This window comes from Vicugna pacos, unplaced genomic scaffold (genome assembly GCF_048564905.1).
Source record: "Vicugna pacos unplaced genomic scaffold, VicPac4 SAC-SAT, whole genome shotgun sequence".
Lineage (NCBI taxonomy): Eukaryota > Metazoa > Chordata > Mammalia > Artiodactyla > Camelidae > Vicugna > Vicugna pacos.
This window is the reverse complement of record NW_027328721.1, coordinates 26,782,617-26,799,899: the sequence shown is the minus strand read 5'-3', so window position 1 is coordinate 26,799,899 and position 17,283 is coordinate 26,782,617.

Below are 17,283 nucleotides of genomic sequence, written 5' to 3'. Positions count from 1 at the left end.
CAGCGCGTGGGTTCTAACGGAATGCCTATGCTCGTCTCCCCTGAGGGTTTTCCTAATGTCTCTGTGCCAGGGAATGCTAGGGGTGATTGCAGGCAATCCCAGTGACCGAGGCTGCCTCCCCAAGGTCAGGGAAGGTATTTCCCGGACTTCCCCGAACAGGGAACACCTGTGACTGAAGAGAGCTGCGTGGAGTTTTCTCTCGAGCTCCCCCACGCACTGACAATGTTTCCGGAATCCTGAGCGTGGGGAGGATCCACCAACGGTCGGCAGAGCGTGGGTTCTAACGGAATGCCTAAGCTCGTCTCCCCTGAGGGTTTTCCTAATGTCTCTGTGCCAGGGAATGCTAGGGGTGATTTCAGGATATCCCAGTGTCCGAGGCTGCCTCCCCAATGTCAGGGAAGTTATTTCCCGGACTTCCCCGAACAGGGAAAACCTGTGACTGAAGAGAGCTGCGTGGAGTTGTCTCTCGAGCTCCCCCACGCACTGACAATGTCTCCGGAATCCTGAGCGTGGGGAGGTTCCACCAACGGTCGGCAGCGCTTGGGTTTTAACGGAATGCCTAAGCTCGTCTCCCCTGAGGGGTTTCCTAATGTCTCTGTGCCAGGGAATGCTAGGGGTGATTGCAGGCAATCCCAGTGACCGAGGCTGCCTCCCCAAGGTCAGGGAAGGTATTTCCCGGTCTTCCCCGAACAGGGAACACCTGTGACTGAAGAGAGCTGCGTGGAGTTGTCTCTCGAGCTCCCCCACGCACTTACAAAGGTTCCGGAATCCTGAGCGTGTGGAGGTTCCACCAACGGTCAGCAGCGCGTGGGTTCTAACGGAATGCCTAAGCTCGTCTCCCCTGAGGGTTTTCCTAATGTCTCTGTGCCAGGGAATGCTAGAGGTGATTGCAGGCAATCCCAGGGACAGAGGCTGCCTCCCCAAGGTCAGGGAAGGTATTTCCCGAACTTCCCCGAACAGGGAACACCTGTGACTGAAGAGAGCTGCGTGGAGTTTTCTCTCGAGCTCCCCCACGCACTGACAATGGTTCCGGAATCCTGAGAGTGGGGAGTTTCCACCAACGGTCAGCAGCGCGTGGGTTTTAACGGAATGCCTAAGTTCGTCTCCCCTGAGGGTTTTTAAAATGTCTCTGTGCCAGGGAAGGCTAGGGGTGATTGCAGGCAATCCCAGTGACCGAGGCTGCCTCTCCAAGGTCAGGGAAGGTATTTCCCGGTCTTCCCCGAACAGGGAACACCTGTGACTGAAGAGAGCTACGTGGAGTTGTCTCTCGAGCTCCCCCACACACTTACAATGGTTCCGGAATCCTGAGCGTGGGGAGGTTCCACCAACGGTCGGCAGCGCGTGGGTTCTAACGGAATGCCTAAGCTCGTCTCCCCTGAGGGTTTTCCTAATATTTCTGTGCCAGGGAATGCTAGGGGTGATTGCAGGATATCCCAATGACTGAGGTTGCCTCCACAAGTTGAGGGAAGTTATTACCCGGACTTCCCCGAACAGGGAACCCCTGTGACTGAAGAGAGCTGCGTGGAGTTGTCTCTCGTGCTCCCCCACGCACTGACAATGTTTCCGGAATCCTGAGCGTTGGGAGGTTCCACCAACGGTCGGCAGCGCGTGGGTTCAAACGGAATGCCTAAGCTCGTCTCCCCTGAGGGTTTTCCTAATGTCTCTGTGCCAGGGAATGCTAGGGGTGATTGCAGGCAATCCCAGTGACCGAGGATGCCTCCCAAAGGTCAGGGAAGGTATTTTCCGGACTTCCCCGAACAGGGAACACCTGTGACTGAAGAGAGCTGCGTGGAGTTTTCTCTCGAGCTCCCCCACGCACTGACAATGGTTCCGGATTCCTGAGCGTGGGGAGGTTCCACCAACGGTCGGCAGCGCGTGGGTTCTAACGGAATGCCTAAGCTCGTCTCCCCTGAGAGGTTTCCTAATGTCTCTGTGCCAGGGAATTCTAGGGGTGATTGCAGGATATCCCAGTGACCGAGGCTGCCTCCCCAAAGTCAGGGAAGGTATTTCACGGACTTCCCCGAAGAGGGAAAACCTGTGACTGAAGAGAGCTGCGTGGAGTTGTCTCTCGAGCTCCGCCACGCACTGACAATGGTTCCGGAATCCTGAGCGTAGGGAGGTTCCACCAACGGTCGACAGCGCGTGGGTTCTAACGGAATGCCTAAGCTCATCTCCCCTGAGGGTTTTCCTAATGTTTCTGTGCCAGGGAATGCTAGGGGTGATTTCAGGATATCCCAGTGACCGAGGCTGCCTCCCCAATGTCAGGGAAGTTATTTCCCGGACTTCCCCGAACAGGGAAAACCTGTGACTGAAGAGAGCTACGTGGAGTTGTATCTCGAGGTCCCCCACGCACTGACAATGGTTCCGGAATCCTGAGTGTGGGGAGGTTCCACCAAAGGTCGGCAGCGCGTGGGTTCTAACGGAATGCCTAAGCTCGTCTCCCCTGAGGGTTTTCCAAATGTCTCTGTGCCAGGGAATGCTAGGGGTGATTGCAGGCAATCCCAGTGACCGAGGCTGCCTCCCCAAGTTCAGGGAAGGTATTTCGCGGTCTTCCCCGCACAAGGAACACCTGTGACTGAAGAGAGCTGCGTGGAGTTGTCTCTCGAGTTCCCCCACGCACTGACAATGGTTCCGGAATCCTGAGCGTGGGGAGGTTCCACCAACGGTCGGCAGCGCGTGGGTTCAAACGGAATGCCTAAGCTCGTCTCCCTGAGGGTTTTCCTAATGTCTCTGTGCCAGGGATTGCTAGGGGTGATTGCAGGATATCCCTGTGACCGAGGCTGCCTCCCCAAGGTCAGGGAAGGTTTTTCCCGGACCTCCCCGAACAGGGAACACATGTGATTGAAGAGAGCTGCGTGGAGTTGTCTCTCGAGCTCCCCCACGCACTGACAATGTTTCCGGAATCCTGAGCGTGGGGAGGTTCCACCAACGGTCGGCTGCGCGTGGGTTCTAACGGAAGGCCTAAGCTCGTCTCCCCTGAGGGTTTTCCTAATGTCTCTGTGCCTGGGAATGCTAGGGGTGATTTCAGGCAATCCCAGTGACCGAGGCTGCCTCCCCAAAGTCAGGGAAGGTATTTCCCGGACTTCCCCGAACAGGGAACACCTGTGACTGAAGAGAGCTGCGTGGAGTTGTCTCTCGAGCTCCCCCACGCACTGACAATGTTTCCGGAATCCTGAGCGTGGGGAGGATCCACCAACGGTCGGCAGAGCGTGGGTTCTAACGGAATGCCTAAGCTCGTCTCCCATGAGGGTTTTCCTAATGTCTCTGTGCCAGGGAATGCTAGGGGTGATTGCAGGATATCCCAGTGACCGAGGCTGCCTCCCCAAGGTCAGGGAAGGTATTTCCCGGACTTCCCCGAACAGGGAACACCTGTGACTGAAGAGAGCTGCGTGGAGTTGTCTCTCGAGCTCCCCCACGCACTGACAATGGTTCCGGAATCCTGAGCGTGGGGAGGTTCCACCAACGGTCGGCAGCGCGTGGGTTCTAACGGAATGCCTAAGCTGGTCTCCCCTGAGAGTTTTCCTAATGTCTATGTGCCAGGGAATGCTAGGGGTGATTGCATGCAATCCCAGTGACCGAGGCTGCCTCCGCAATGTCAGGGAAGGTATTTCCCGGACTTCCCCGAACAGGGAACACCTGTGACTGAAGAGAGCTGCGTGGAGTTGACTCTCGAGCTCCCCTACGCACTGACAATGGTTCCGGAATCCTGAGGGTGGGGAGGTTCCACCAACGGTCGGCAGCGCGTGGGTTCTAACGGAATGCCAAAGCTCGTCTCCCCTGAGGGTTTTCCTAATGTCTCTGTGCCAGGGAATGCTAGGGGTGATTGCAGGCAATCCCAGTGACCGAGGCTGCCTCCCCAAGGTCAGGGAAGGTATTTCCCGGACTTCCCGGAACAGGGAACACCTGTGACTGAAGAGAGCTGCGTGGAGTTGTCTCTCGAGCTCCCCCACGCACTGACAATGGTTCCGGAATCCTGAGCGTGGGGAGGTTCCACCAACGGTCGGCAGCGCGTGGGTTCTAACGGAATGCCTAATCTCGTCTCCCCTGAGGGTTTTCCTAATGTCTCTGTGCCAGGGAATGCTAGGGGTGATTGCAGGATATCCCAGTGACTGAGGCTGCCTCCCCAAGGTCAGGGAAGGTATTTCCCGGAATTCCCCGAACAGGGAACACCTGTGACTGAAGAGAGCTGCGTGGAGTTGTCTCTCGAGCTCCCCCACGCACTGACAATGGTTCCGGAATCCTGAGCGTGGGGAGGTTCCACCAACGGTCGGCAGCGCATGGGTTCTAACGGAATGCCTAATCTCGTCTCCCCTGAGGGTTTTCCTGATGTCTCTTTGCCAGGGAATGCTAGGGGTGATTGCAGGCAATCCCAGTCACAGAGGCTGCCTCCCCAAGGTCAGGGAAGCTATTTCCCGGACTTCCCCGAACAGGGAACACCTGTGAGTGAAGAGAGCTGCGTGGAGTTGTCTCTCGAGCTCCCCCACGCACTGACAATGGTTGCGGAATCCTGAGCGTGGGGAAGTTCCACCAACGGTCGGCAGCGCGTGGGTTCTAACGGAATGCCTAATCTCGTCTCCCCTGAGGGTTTTCCTTATGTCTCTGTGCCAGGGAATGCTAGGGGTGATTGCAGGATATCCCAGTGACTGAGGCTGCCTCCCCAAGGTCAGGGAAAGTATTTCCCGGACTTCCCCAAACAGGGAACACCTGTGACTGAAGAGAGCTGCGTGGAGTTGTCTCTCGAGGTCCCCCACCCACTGACAATGGTTCCGGAATCCTGAGCGTGGGGAGGTTCCACCAACGGTCGGCATCGCGTGGGTTATAACGGAATGCCTAAGCTCGTCTCCCCTGAGGGTTTTCCTGATTTCTCTGTGCCAGGGAATGCTAGGGGTGTTTGCAGGCAATCCCAGTCACCGAGGCTGCCTCCCCAAGGTCAGGGAAGGTATTTCCCGGACTTCCCCGAACAGGGAACACCTGTGACTGAAGAGAGATGCGTGGAGTTGTCTCTCGAGCTCCCCCACGCACTGACAATGGTTCCGGAATCCTGAGCGTGGGGAGGTTCCACCAACGGTCGGCAGCGCGTGGGTTCTCACGGAATGCATAAGCTCGTCTCCCCTGAGGGTTTTCCTACTGTCTCTGTGCCAGGGAATGCTAGGGGTGATTGCAGGCAATCCCAGTGACCGAGGCTGCCTCCCCAAGGTCAGGGAAGGTATTTCCCGGACTTCCCCGAACAGGGAACACCTGTGACTGAAGAGAGCTGCGTGGAGTTGTCTCTCGAGCTCCCCCACGCACTGACAATGGTTCCGGAATCCTGAGCGTGGGGAGGTTCCAGCAACGGTCGGCAGCGCGTGGGTTCTAACGGAATGCCTAAGCTCGTCTCCCCTGAGGGTTTTCCTAATGTCTCTGTGCCAGGGAATGCTAGGGGTGATTGCAGGATATCCCAGTGACCGAGGCTGCCTCCCCAAGTACAGGGAAGTTATTTCCCGGACTTCCCCGAACAGGGAACACCTGTGCCTGAAGAGAGCTGCGTGGAGTTGTCTCTCGAGCTCCCCCACGCACTGACAATGGTTCCGGAATCCTGAGCGTGGGGAGGTTCCACCAACGGTCGGCAGCGCGTGGGTTCTAACGGACTGCCTAAGCTCGTCTCCCCTGAGGGTTTTCAAACTGTCTCTGTGCCAGGGAATGCTAGGGGTGATTGCAGGCAATCCCAGTGACCGAGGATGCCTCCCCAAGTTCAGGGAAGGTATTTCCCGGACTTCCCCGAACAGGGAACACCTGTGACTTAAGAGAGCCTCGTGGAGTTGTCTCTCGAGCTCCCCCACGCACTGACAATGGTTCCGGAATCCTGAGCGTGGGGAGTTTCCACCAACGGTCGGCAGCGCGTGGGTTCTAACGGAATGCATAAGCTCGTCTCCCCTGAGGGTTTTCCTAATGTCTCTGTGCCAGGGAATGCTAGGGGTGATTGCAGGATATCCCAGTGACCGAGAATGCTTCCCCAAGTTCAGGGAAGGTATTTCCCGGACTTCCCCGAACAGGGAACACCTGTGACTGAAGAGAGCTACGTGGAGTTGTCTCTCGAGATCCCCCACGCACTGACAATGGTTCCGGAATCCTGAGCGTGGGGAGGTTCCACCAACGGTCGGCAGCGCGTGGGTTCTAACGGAATGCCTAAGCTCGTCTCCCCTGAGGGTTTTCCTAATTTCTCTGTGCCAGGGAATGCTAGGGGTGATTGCAGGATATCCCAGTGACCGATGCTGCCTCCCCAAGATCAGGGAAGGTATTTCCCGGACTTCCCCGAAGAGGGAACACCTGTGAATGAAGAGAGCTGCGTGGAGTTGTCTCTCGAGCTCCCCCACGCACTGACAATGGTTCCGGAATCCTGAGCGTGGGGAGGTTCCACCAACGGTCGGCAGCGCGTGGGTTCTAACGGAATGCCTAAGCTCGTCTCCCCTGAGGGTTTTCCTAATGTCTCTGTGCAAGGGAATGCTAGGGGTGATTGCAGGCAATCCCAGTGACCGAGGCTGCCTCCTCCCCAAGGTCAGGGAAGGTATTTCCCGGACTTCCCCGAACAGGGAACACCTGTGACTGAAGAGAGCTGCGTGGAGTTGTCTCTCGTGCTCCCCCACGCACTTACAATGGTTTCGGAATCCTGAGCTTGTGGAGGTTCCACCAACGGTCGGCAGCGCTTGGGTTCTAACGGAATGCCTAAGCTCGTCTCCCCTGAGGGTTTTCCTAATGTCTCTGTGCCAGGGAATGCTAGGGGTGATTGCAGGATATCCCAGTGACCGAGGCTGCCTCCCCAAGGTCAGGGAAGCTATTTCCCGGACTTCCCCGAACAGGGAACACCTGTGACTGAAGAGAGCTACGTGGAGTTGTCTCTCGAGCTCCCCCACGCACTGACAATGTTTCCGGAATCCTGAGCGTGGGGAGGTTCCACCAACGGTCGGCAGCGCGTGGGTTCGAACGGAATGCCTAAGCTCGTCTCCCCTGAGGGTTTTCAAACAGTCTCTCTGCCAGGGAATGCTAGAGGTGATTGCAGGCAATCCCAGTGACCGAGTCTGCCTCCCCAATGTCAGGGAAGGTATTTCCCGGACTTCCCTGAACAGGGAACACCTGTGACTGAAGAGAGCTGCGTGGAGTTGTCTCTCGAGCTCCCCCACGCACCGACAATGGTTCCGGAATCCTGAGCGTGCGGAGGTTCCACCTACGGTCGGCAGCGCGTTGGTTCTAACGGAATGCCTAAGCTCGTCTCCCCTGAGGGTTTTCCTAATGTCTCTGTGCCAGGGAATGCTAGGGGTGATTGCAGGATATCCCAGTGACCGAGGCTGCCTCCCCAAGATCAGGGAAGCTATTTCCCGGACTTCCCCGAACAGGGAACACCTGTGACTGAAGAGAGCTGCGTGGAATTTTCTCTCGAGCTCCCCCACGCACTGACAATTGTTCCGGAATCCTGAGCGTGGGGAGGTTCCACCAACGGTCAGCAGCGCGTGGGTTCTAACGGAATGCCTAAGCTCGTCTCCCCTGAGGGTTTTTAAAATGTCTTTGTGCCAGGGAATGCTAGGGGTGATTGCAGGCAATCCCAGTGACCGAGGCTGCCTCCCCAAGGTAAGGGAAGGTATTTCCCGGTCTTCCCCGAACAGGGAACACCTGTGACTGAAGAGAGCTACGTGGAGTTGTCTCTCGAGCTCCCCCACGCACTTACAATGGTTCCGGAATCCTGAGCGTGGGGAGGTTCCACCAACGGTCGGCAGCGCGTGGGTTCTTACGGAATGCCTTAGCTCGTCTCCCCTGAGGATTTTCCTAATGTCTCTGTGCCAGGGAATGCTAGGGGTGATTGCAGGATATCCCAGTGACCGAGGCTGCCTCCCCAAAGTCAGGGAAGGTATTTCCCGGACTTCCCCGAACAGGGAACACCTGTGACTGAAGAGAGCTGCGTGGAGTTGTCTCTCGAGCTCCCCGACGCACTGACAATGTTTCCGGAATCCTGAGCGTGGGGAGGTTCCACCAACGGTCGGCAGCGCGTGGGTTCTAACGGAATGCCTAAGCTCGTCTCCCCTGAGGGTTTTCCTAATGTCTCAGTGCCAGGGAATGCTAGGGGTGATTGCAGGCAATCCCAGTGTCCGAGGCTCCCTCCCCAATGTCAGGGAAGGTATTTCCCGGACTTCCCCGAACAGGGAACACCTGGTGACTGAAGAGAGCTCTGTGGAGTTGTCTCTCGAGCTCCCCCACGCAGTGATAATGGTTCCGGATCCTGAGCGTGTGGAGGTTCCACCAACGGTGGGCAGCGCGTGGGTTCTAACGGAATGCCTAAGCTCGTCTCCCTGAGGGTTTTCCTAATGTCTCTGTGCCAGGGAATGCTAGGGGTGATTGCAGGCAATCCCAGTGACCGAGGCTGCCTCCCCAAAGTCAGGGAAGGTATTTTCCGGACTTCCCCGAACAGGGAACACCTGTGACTGAAGAGAGCTGCGTGGAGTTGTCTCTCGAGCTCCCCCACGCACTGACAATGGTTCCGGAATCCTGAGCGTGGGGAGGTTCCACCAACTGTCGGCAGCGCGTGGGTTCTAACAGAATGCCTAAGCTCGTCTCCCCTGAGGGTTTTCCTAATGTCTCTGTGCCAGGGAATGCTAGGGGTGATTGCAGGATATCCCAGTGACCGAGGCTGCCTCCCCAAGGTCAGGGAAGCTATTTCCCGGACTTCCCCAAACTGGGAACACCTGTGACTGAAGAGAGCTTCGTGGAGTTGTCTCTCGAGCTCCCCCACGCACTGACAATGGTTCCGGAATCCTGAGCGTGGGGAGGTTCCACCAACGGTCGTCAGCGCGTGGGTTCTAACGGAATGCCTAAGCTCGTCTCCCCTGAGGGTATTCCTAATGTTTCTGTGCCAGGGAATTCTAGGGGTGATTGCAGGATATCCCAGTGACCGAGGCTGCCTCCCCAAGGTCAGGGAAGTTATTTCCCGGACTTCCCCGAACAGGGAACACCTGTGACTGAAGAGAGCTGCGTGGAGATGTCTCTCGAGCTCCCCCACGCACTGACAATGGTTCCGGAATCCTGAGCGTGGGGACGTTCCACCAACGGTCGGCAGCGCGTGGGTTCTAACGGAGTGCCTAAGCTCGTCTCCCCTGAGGGTTTTCCTAATGTCTCTGTGCCAGGGAATGCTAGGGGTGATTGCAGGATATCCCAGTGTCCGAGGCTGCCTCCCCAAGGTCAGGGAAGGTATTTCTCGAACTTCCCCGAACAGGGAACACCTGTGAATGAAGAGAGCTGCGAGGAGTTGTCTCTCGAGCTCCCCCACGCACTGACAATGGTTCCGGAATCCTGAGCGTGGGGAGGTTCCACCAACGGTCGGCAGCGCGTGGGTTATAACGGAATGCATAAGCTCGTCTCCCCTGAGGGTTTTCCTAATGTCTCTGTGCCAGGGAATGCTAGGGGTGATTGCAGGCATTCCCAGTGACCGAGGCTGCCTCCCCAAGTTCAGGGAAGATATTTTCCGGACTTCCCCGAACAGGGAACACCTGTGACTGAAGAGAGCTGCGTGGAGTTGTCTCTCGAGCTCCCCCACGCACTGACAATGTTTCCGGAATCTTGAGCATGGGGAGGTTCCACCAACGGTCGGCAGCGCGTGGGTTCTAACGGAATGCCTAAGCTCGTCTCCCCTGAGGGGTTTCCTAATGTCTCTGTGCCAGGGAATGCTAGGGATGATTGCAGGATATCCCAGTGACCGAGGCTGCCTCCCCAAGCTCATGGAAGGTATTTCCCGGACTTCCCCGAACAGGGAACACCTGTGACTGAAGAGAGATGCGTGGAGTTGTCTCTCGAGCTCCCCCACGCACTGACAATGGTTCCGGAATCCTGAGCGTGGGGAGGTTCCACCAACGGTCGGCAGCGCGTGGGTTCTAACGGAAGGCCTAAGCTCGTCTCCCCTGAGGGTTTTCCTAATGTCTCTGTGCCAGGGAATGCTAGGGGTGATTGCAGGATATCCCAATGACCGAGGCTGCCTCCCCAAGATGAGGGAAGTTATTTCCCGGACTTCCCCGAACAGGGAACACCTGTGACTGAAGAGAGCCTCGTGGAGTTGTCTCTCGAGCTCCCCCACGCATTGACTATGGTTCCGGAATCCTGAGTGTGGGGAGTTTCCACCAACGGTCGGCAGCGCGTGGGTTCTAACGGAATGCCTAAGCTCGTCTCCCCTGAGGGTTTTCCAAATGTCTCTGTGCCAGGGAATGCTAGGGGTGATTGCAGGCAATCCCAGTGACCGAGGCTGCCTCCCCAAGGTCAGGGAAGGTATTTCCCGGTCTTCCCCGCACAGGGAACACCTGTGACTGAAGAGAGCTGCGTGGAGATGTCTCTCGAGCTCCCCCACGCACTGACAATGGTTCCGGAATCCTGAGCGTGGGGACGTTCCACCAACGGTCGGCAGCGCGTGGGTTCTAACGGAGTGCCTAAGCTCGTCTCCCCTGAGGGTTTTCCTAATGTCTCTGTGCCAGGGAATGCTAGGGGTGATTGCAGGATATCCCAGTGTCCGAGGCTGCCTCCCCAAGGTCAGGGAAGGTATTTCTCGAACTTCCCCGAACAGGGAACACCTGTGAATGAAGAGAGCTGCGAGGAGTTGTCTCTCGAGCTCCCCCACGCACTGACAATGGTTCCGGAATCCTGAGCGTGGGGAGGTTCCACCAACGGTCGGCAGCGCGTGGGTTATAACGGAATGCATAAGCTCGTCTCCCCTGAGGGTTTTCCTAATGTCTCTGTGCCAGGGAATGCTAGGGGTGATTGCAGGCATTCCCAGTGACCGAGGCTGCCTCCCCAAGTTCAGGGAAGATATTTTCCGGACTTCCCCGAACAGGGAACACCTGTGACTGAAGAGAGCTGCGTGGAGTTGTCTCTCGAGCTCCCCCACGCACTGACAATGTTTCCGGAATCTTGAGCATGGGGAGGTTCCACCAACGGTCGGCAGCGCGTGGGTTCTAACGGAATGCCTAAGCTCGTCTCCCCTGAGGGGTTTCCTAATGTCTCTGTGCCAGGGAATGCTAGGGATGATTGCAGGATATCCCAGTGACCGAGGCTGCCTCCCCAAGGTCATGGAAGGTATTTCCCGGACTTCCCCGAACAGGGAACACCTGTGACTGAAGAGAGATGCGTGGAGTTGTCTCTCGAGCTCCCCCACGCACTGACAATGGTTCCGGAATCCTTAGCGTGGGGAGGTTCCACCAACGGTCGGCAGCGCGTGGGTTCTAACGGAAGGCCTAAGCTCGTCTCCCCTGAGGGTTTTCCTAATGTCTCTGTGCCAGGGAATGCTAGGGGTGATTGCAGGATATCCCAATGACCGAGGCTGCCTCCCCAAGATGAGGGAAGTTATTTCCCGGACTTCCCCGAACAGGGAACACCTGTGACTGAAGAGAGCCTCGTGGAGTTGTCTCTCGAGCTCCCCCACGCATTGACTATGGTTCCGGAATCCTGAGTGTGGGGAGTTTCCACCAACGGTCGGCAGCGCGTGGGTTCTAACGGAATGCCTAAGCTCGTCTCCCCTGAGGGTTTTCCAAATGTCTCTGTGCCAGGGAATGCTAGGGGTGATTGCAGGCAATCCCAGTGACCGAGGCTGCCTCCCCAAGGTCAGGGAAGGTATTTCCCGGTCTTCCCCGCACAGGGAACACCTGTGACTGAAGAGAGCTGCGTGGAGTTGTCTCTCGAGCTCCCCCACGCACTGACAATTGTTGCGGAATAATGAGCGTGGGGAGGTTCCACCAACGGTCGGCAGCGCGTGGGTTCTAACGGAAGGCCTAAGCTCGTCTCCCCTGAGGGTTTTCCTAATGTCTCTGTGCCAGGGAATGCTAGGGGTGATTGCAGGCAATCCCAGTGACAGAGGCTGCCTCCCCAAGGTCAGGGAAGGTATTTTCCGGACTTCCCCAAACAGGGAACACCTGTGACTGAAGAGAGCTGCGTGGAGTTGTCTCTCGAGCTCCCCAACGCACTGACAATGGTTCTGGAATCCTGAGCGTGGGGAGGTTCCACCAACGGTCGGCAGCGCGTGGGTTCTAACGGAATGCCTAAGCTCGTCTCCCCTGAGCGGTTTCCTAATGTCTCTGTGACAGGGAATTCTAGGGGTGATTGCAGGATATCCCAGTGACCGAGGCTGCCTCCCCAAGGTCAGGGAAGGTATTTCCCGGACTTCCCCGAACAGGGAACACCTGTGACTGAAGAGAGCTGCGTGGAGTTGTCTCTCGAGCTCCCCCACGCACTGACAATGGTTCCAGAATCCTGAGCGTGGGGAGGTTCCACCAACGGTCGGCAGCGCGTGGGTTCTAACGGAAGGCCTAAGCTCGTCTCCCCTGTGGGTTTTCCTAATGTCTCTGTGCCAGGGAATGCTAGGGGTGATTGCAGGATATCCCAGTGTCCGAGGCTGCCTCCCCTAGGTCAGGGAAGGTATTTCTCGAACTTCCCCGAACAGGGAACACCTGTGACTGAAGAGAGCTGGTGGAGTTGTCTCTCGAGCTCCCCCACGCACTGACAATGGTTCCGGAATCCTGAGCGTGGGGAGGTTCCACCAACGGTCGGCATCGCGTGGGTTCTAACGGAAGGCCTAAGCTCGTCTCCCCTGAGGCTTTTCCTAATGTCTCTGTGCCAGGGAATGCTAGGGGTGATTGCAGGATATCCCAGTGACCGAGGCTGCATCCCCAAGGTCAGGGAAGTTTTTTCCCGGACTTCCCCGAACAGGGAACACCTGTGACTGAAGAGAGCCTCGTGGAGTTGTCTCTCGAGCTCCCCCACGCATTGACAATGGTTCCGGAATCCTGAGTGTGGGGAGGTTCCACCAACGGTCGGCAGCGCGTGGGTTCTAATGGAATGCCTAAGCTCGTCTCCCCTGAGGGTTTTCCAAATGTCTCTGTGCCAGGGAATGCTAGGGGTGATTGCAGGCAATCCCAGTGACCGAGGCTGCCTCCCCAAGGCCAGGGAAGGTATTTCCCGGACTTCCCCGCACAGGGAACACCTGTGACTGAAGAGAGCTGCGTGGAGTTGTCTCTCGAGCTCCCCCACGCACTGAAAATTGTTGCGGAATAATGAGCGTGGGGAGGTTCCACCAACGGTCGGCAGCGCGTGGGTTCTAACGGAAGGGCTAAGCTCGTCTCCCCTGAGGGTTTTCCTAATGTCTCTGTGCCAGGGAATGCTAGGGGTGATTGCAGGCAATCCCTGTGACAGAGGCTGCCTCCCCAAGGTCAGGGAAGGTATTTTCCGGACTTCCCGGAAAAGGGAACACCTGTGACTGAAGAGAGCTGCGTGGAGTTGTCTCTCGAGCTCCCCAACGCACTGACAATGGTTCCGGAATCCTGAGCGTGGGGAGGTTCCACCAACGGTCGGCAGCGCGTGGGTTCTAACGGAATGCCTAAGCTCGTCTCCCCTGAGGGGTTTCCTAATGTCTCTGTGCCAGGGAATTCTAGGGGTGATTGCAGGATATCCCAGTGACCGAGGCTGCCTCCCCAAGGTCAGGGAAGGTATTTCCCGGACTTCCCCGAACAGGGAACACCTGTGACTGAAGAGAGCTGCGTGGAGTTGTCTCTCGAGCTCCCCCACGCACTGACAATGGTTCCGGAGTCCTGAGCGTGGGGAGGTTCCAACAACGGTCGGCAGCACGTGGGTTCTAACGGAAGGCCTAAGCTCGTCTCCCCTGAGGGTTTTCCTAATGTCTCTGTGCCAGGGAATGCTAGGGGTGATTGCAGGCAATCCCAGTGTCCGAGGCTGCCTCCCCAAGGTCAGGGAAGTTTTTTCCCGGACTTCCCCGAACAGGGAACACCTATGACTGAAGAGAGCTGCGTGGGGTTGTCTCTCGAGCTCCCCCACGCACTGACAATGGTTCCGGAATCCTGAGCGTGGGGAGGTTCCACCAACGGTCGGCAGCGCGTGGGTTCTAACGGAATGCCTAAGCTCGTCTCCCCTGAGGGTTTTCCTAATGTCTCTGTGCCAGGGAATGCTAGGGGTGATTTCAGGCAATCCCAGTGACCGAGGCTGCCTCACCAAGTGCAGGGAAGATATTTTCCGGACTTCCCCGAACAGGGAACACCTGTGACTGAAGAGAGCTGCGTGGAGTTGTCTCTCGAGCTCCCCCACGCACTGACAATGTTTCCGGAATCTTGAGCATGGGGAGGTTCCACCAACGGTCGGCAGCGCGTGGGTTCTAACGGAATGCCTAAGCTCGTCTCCCCTGAGGGGTTTCCTAATGTCTCTGTGCCAGGGAATGCTAGGGGTGATTGCAGGATATCCCAGTGACCGAGGCTGCCTCCCCAAGGTCAGGGAAGTTATTTCCCGGACTTCCCCGAACAGGGAACACCTGTGACTGAAGAGAGATGCGTGGAGTTGTCTCTCGAGCTCCCCCACGCACTGACAATGGTTCCGGAATCCTGAGCGTGCGGAGGTTCCACCAACGGTCGGCAGCACGTGGGTTCTAACGGAAGGCCTAAGCTCGTCTCCCCTGAGGGTTTCCCTAATGTCTCTGTGCCAGGGAATGCTAGGGGTGATTGCAGGATATCCCAATGACCGAGGCTGCCTCCCCAAGGTGAGGGAAGTTATTTCCCGGACTTCCCCGATCAGGGAACACCTGTGACTGAAGAGAGCTGCGTGGAGTTGTCTCTCGAGCTCCCCCAAGCACTGACAATGGTTCTGGAATCCTGAGCCTGGGGAGGTTCCACCAACGGTCGACAGCGCGTGGGTTCTAACGGAAAGCCTAAGCTTGTCTCCCCTGAGTGTTTTCCTAATGTCTCTGTGCCAGGGAATGATAGGGGTGATTGCAGGATATCCCAGTGACCGAGGCTGCATCCCAAAGTTCAGGGAAGGTATTTCCCGGACTTCCCCGAACAGGGAACACCTGTGACTGAAGAGAGCCTCGTGGAGTTGTCTCTCGAGCTCCCCCACGCATTGACAATGGTTCCGGAATCCTGAGTGTGGGGAGGTTCCACCAACGGTCGGCAGCGCGTGGGTTCTAACGGAATGCCTAAGCTCGTCTCCCCTGAGGGGTTTCCTAATGTCTCTGTGCCAGGGAATTCTAGGGGTGATTGCAGGATATCCCAGTGACCGAGGGTGCCTCCCCAAGGTCAGGGAAGGTATTTCCCGGACTTCCCCGAACAGGGAACACCTGTGACTGAAGAGAGCTGCGTGGAGTTGTCTCTCGAGCTCCCCCACGCACTGACAATGGTTCCGGAATCCTGAGCGTGGGGAGGTTCCACCAACGGTCGACAGCGCGTGGGTTCTAACGGAAGGCCTAAGCTCGTCTCCCCTGAGGGTTTTCCAAATGTCTCTGGGCCAGGGAATGCTAGGGGTGATTGCAGGATATCCCAGTGTCCGAGGCTGCCTCCCCAAGGTCAGGGAAGGTATTTCTCGAACTTCCCCGAACAGGGAACACCTGTGAATGAAGAGAGCTGCGAGGAGTTGTCTCTCGAGCTCCCCCACGCACTGACAATGGTTCCGGAATCCTGAGCGTGGGGAGGTTCCACCAACGGTCGGCAGCGCGTGGGTTATAACGGAATGCATAAGCTCGTCTCCCCTGAGGGTTTTCCTAATGTCTCTGTGCCAGGGAATGCTAGGGGTGATTGCAGGCATTCCCAGTGACCGAGGCTGCCTCCCCAAGTTCAGGGAAGATATTTTCCGGACTTCCCCGAACAGGGAACACCTGTGACTGAAGAGAGCTGCGTGGAGTTGTCTCTCGAGCTCCCCCACGCACTGACAATGTTTCCGGAATCTTGAGCATGGGGAGGTTCCACCAACGGTCGGCAGCGCGTGGGTTCTAACGGAATGCCTAAGCTCGTCTCCCCTGAGGGGTTTCCTAATGTCTCTGTGCCAGGGAATGCTAGGGATGATTGCAGGATATCCCAGTGACCGAGGCTGCCTCCCCAAGCTCATGGAAGGTATTTCCCGGACTTCCCCGAACAGGGAACACCTGTGACTGAAGAGAGATGCGTGGAGTTGTCTCTCGAGCTCCCCCACGCACTGACAATGGTTCCGGAATCCTGAGCGTGGGGAGGTTCCACCAACGGTCGGCAGCGCGTGGGTTCTAACGGAAGGCCTAAGCTCGTCTCCCCTGAGGGTTTTCCTAATGTCTCTGTGCCAGGGAATGCTAGGGGTGATTGCAGGATATCCCAATGACCGAGGCTGCCTCCCCAAGATGAGGGAAGTTATTTCCCGGACTTCCCCGAACAGGGAACACCTGTGACTGAAGAGAGCCTCGTGGAGTTGTCTCTCGAGCTCCCCCACGCATTGACTATGGTTCCGGAATCCTGAGTGTGGGGAGTTTCCACCAACGGTCGACAGCGCGTGGGTTCTAACGGAATGCCTAAGCTCGTCTCCCCTGAGGGTTTTCCAAATGTCTCTGTGCCAGGGAATGCTAGGGGTGATTGCAGGCAATCCCAGTGACCGAGGCTGCCTCCCCAAGGTCAGGGAAGGTATTTCCCGGTCTTCCCCGCACAGGGAACACCTGTGACTGAAGAGAGCTGCGTGGAGATGTCTCTCGAGCTCCCCCACGCACTGACAATGGTTCCGGAATCCTGAGCGTGGGGACGTTCCACCAACGGTCGGCAGCGCGTGGGTTCTAACGGAGTGCCTAAGCTCGTCTCCCCTGAGGGTTTTCCTAATGTCTCTGTGCCAGGGAATGCTAGGGGTGATTGCAGGATATCCCAGTGTCCGAGGCTGCCTCCCCAAGGTCAGGGAAGGTATTTCTCGAACTTCCCCGAACAGGGAACACCTGTGAATGAAGAGAGCTGCGAGGAGTTGTCTCTCGAGCTCCCCCACGCACTGACAATGGTTCCGGAATCCTGAGCGTGGGGAGGTTCCACCAACGGTCGGCAGCGCGTGGGTTATAACGGAATGCATAAGCTCGTCTCCCCTGAGGGTTTTCCTAATGTCTCTGTGCCAGGGAATGCTAGGGGTGATTGCAGGCATTCCCAGTGACCGAGGCTGCCTCCCCAAGTTCAGGGAAGATATTTTCCGGACTTCCCCGAACAGGGAACACCTGTGACTGAAGAGAGCTGCGTGGAGTTGTCTCTCGAGCTCCCCCACGCACTGACAATGTTTCCGGAATCTTGAGCATGGGGAGGTTCCACCAACGGTCGGCAGCGCGTGGGTTCTAACGGAATGCCTAAGCTCGTCTCCCCTGAGGGGTTTCCTAATGTCTCTGTGCCAGGGAATGCTAGGGATGATTGCAGGATATCCCAGTGACCGAGGCTGCCTCCCCAAGGTCATGGAAGGTATTTCCCGGACTTCCCCGAACAGGGAACACCTGTGACTGAAGAGAGATGCGTGGAGTTG